We start from the raw sequence: 3179 nt of genomic DNA, 5'->3' as shown, positions 1-3179 counted from the left end.
TTCTCCTGCCTCAGCCTCCCGAGTAGCTGGGACTACAGGCGTCCGCCACCTCGCCCAGCTAGATTTTTGTATTTTTTAGGTAGAGACAGGGTTTCACCGTGTTAGCCAGGATGGTCTTGATCTCCTGACCTCGTGATCCTCCCGTCTCGGCCTCCCAAAGTGCTGGGATTACAGGCTTGAGCCACCGCGCCCGGCCTGTGTGTGTGTTTTTCTTAAGACGGAGTCTCCCTCTGTCACCCAGGCTGGAGTGCAGTGGCGCCATCTCAGCTCACTGCAACCTCCGCCTCCTGGGTTCAAGCGATTCTCCTGCGTCAGCCTTCCGAGAAGCTGGAATTACAGGCGCCGGCTACCACGTCCAGCTAATTTTTGTATTTTTAGTAGAGACTGGGTTTCACCACGTTGGCCAGGCTGGTCTCAAACTCCTGTCCTCGTGATCCTCCCGCTTCATCCTCCCAAAGTGCTGGGATTACAGGCGTGAGTCACTGGGCCCAGCCAATATTTTTTAAAAAATTTTTTTTAAAAGTTTAGATTTACAGAAAAATTTCAGATAGTTCCAAAATTTCCCACATACCCTATACCCATTTTCTACATCCAGTTTCCCTATTACTAGTATTTTACATTAGTATAGTGCATTTGTTAAAATTAATGAAATATCAACACATGAGTAATTAAAATTCATACTTTGTTCACTTTTTTTAAGAGTCTTGCTGTGTTGCCTAGGCTAGAGTGCATTGGCACAAACACAGCTCACTGTAGCCTTGAACTCCTGTGCTCAAGCAGTCCTCCTACTTCAACCCCCCAAGTAGATGAAACTCTAGGCGTAAGCCACGGCCTTAGTTGTACAATATCCCTTAACTGGAATTCGACTGGAATTCGTCTGATGTTTCTTCATGATTAGCCTGGGGATATGGATTTGGGGAAGGAAGATCATAGAGATAAAGTGTCATTTTCATCACATCATATCAAAGGTACTTATCAGCAGCATCACTTATCGCTGCTGATGTCAACCTGGATCACCTAACTGAGATAGTGTTTGTCAGATTTCTCTACTGTGATGTTATATTTCCCCTACTGTGATGTTACATTTCCCCACTTTCCATACTGTACTCTCTGGAAGGAAGACTGTATGTGCAGCCCTCAGTTACAGACTGAGGCCAGTGATTTTGTTGTTGTTGTTTTACAAACTTGCAAAAGCGAATGAAAGAGGGACGCATCTTTTCAACACTTAGTGTTGCAATATTTGGATATTCATGTAGCAAAAATGAATCTTGATTTGCACTACACACCATATACAACAATTAAAGTGCATCGAAGACCCAAATATGAGAGTAAAGCTGCCGGGCGCGGTGGCTCACACCTGTAATCCCAGCACTTTGGGAGGCCAAGGCAGGCGGATCACCTGAGGTCAGGAGTTCAAGACCAGCCTGACCAACATGGTGAAACCCCATCTCTACTAAAAATACAAAAAAAAAAAAAAAGCCAGGCGTGCTGACAGGCACCTGTAATCCCAGCTACTCGGGAGACTGAGGCAGGAGAATCACTTGAACCCAGGAGGCGGCGGTTGCAGTGAATTGAGATCCTGCCATTGCACTCCAGCCTGGGGGACAAGAGCGAGACTCGTTTCAAAAAAAATAAATAAATAAAGAGTACAGCTATACACTTACAAGAAAACATAGATGTAAATCTTCATAACCTTGGATTAGGCAATGATGTCTTAAATATGGTACCTAAAGCACAAGGAACCTAGGAAAATAATTGATAAATTGGAGAAAAGTTTTAAATTTTGTGCTTCAAAGGTATTGTCAAGGAAGTGAAAAGAACTCACAGAATGGGAGAAAAGATTTGCAAATAATCTGATAAGAGTTTATTATACAAAATATGTGAAGAAGTCTTACAACTCAACATAAAAAAAAAACCCCATCTAAAAATGGGCAGAGGATTTGAATATACATTTTCCCAAAAATATATTATACAAGTGGCCAAAAAGGGCCATAAAAGATGACTAACATCATTAGTCATTAGGGAAATAAAAGCTAAAACCACTTCTCACCCAGTAGGATAGCTGTCATCAAAAAGAAAGACAATAACAAGTGTTGATGAAGATTTAGAGTTATTTGACCCCTTGTACATAATTGATGGGAATGTAAAATGGTGCAGCCACTTGGTCAAACAGTTTGACAGGTTCTCAAAAAGTTAAACGCTGGTCTCTGTATTTAACGCTGGCTCTTCTCTGCCAGAAGATGGCGGCGGCCACCAAGTTGTCACTACATGGAGAAGTCCCTGGAACTGAATAAGGGGAATAATAAATAAAGTGCTCAGGGCGAGTGACAGATTCTGGTTTTTCAAACAAACAATGGTCCCAGTCTAACGGGATTGACTACTATAGCAATTCATTTAGTCAAGCAAGCTAACAAAGAATATTTGCTGGGGACTACTACAGAAGAAAAAGCAATAGTTCAGCAATGGTTACAATACAGGGTCACTCCAGTAAAAACAATATCCACACACTGTTTTGTTTTTTGTTCTTTGTTTTTTGTGTTTTTTTTTGAGATGCAGTGTCACTCTGTTGCCCAGGCTGGAGTGCAGTGGGGTGATCTCTGCTTACTGCAAGCTCTGCCTCCTGGGTTCATGCCATTCTCCTGCCTCAGCCTCCCAAGAAGCTGGGACTACAGGTGCCCACCACCACGCCTAGCTAATTTTTTTTTTTGTTTTTTTATTAGAGACAGGGTTTCACCGTGTTAGCCAGGATGGTCTCGATCTCCTGACTTCATGATCCACCCGCCTCAGCCTCCCAAAGTGCTGGGATTACAGGCATGAACCACCGCGCCCGGCCACTTGTCGTCTTTTTAATGCCTAGTGCTATTGTTAACACATTGTCATTTTGTTACTGATACTGGCCAGTGGCAGGAATTTCACATTGAGCAACTCCTCTTTATTAGATTTGATTTTATCTTAGGGTTGCTTATTTGAATTACTTTTTAAGAAAATGCTGTATTTAATGATTATGTTACTTTGTAAAGCTATTACTAAATTGGAAAATAAAACATTCTGTAATGTTTCTTTTTTTTTTTTTCTTTTTTGAGACGGAGTCTCACTCTGTCACCCGGGCTGGAGTGCAGTGGCCGGATCTCAGCTCACTGCAAGCTCCGCCTCCCAGGTTTATGCCATTCTCCTGCCTC

The sequence above is a fragment of the Piliocolobus tephrosceles genome, chromosome 15 (genome assembly GCF_002776525.5).
Source record: "Piliocolobus tephrosceles isolate RC106 chromosome 15, ASM277652v3, whole genome shotgun sequence".
NCBI lineage: Eukaryota > Metazoa > Chordata > Mammalia > Primates > Cercopithecidae > Piliocolobus > Piliocolobus tephrosceles.
The sequence above is the reverse complement of the archived record's forward strand: the minus strand, read 5'-3'. Positions refer to the sequence as shown.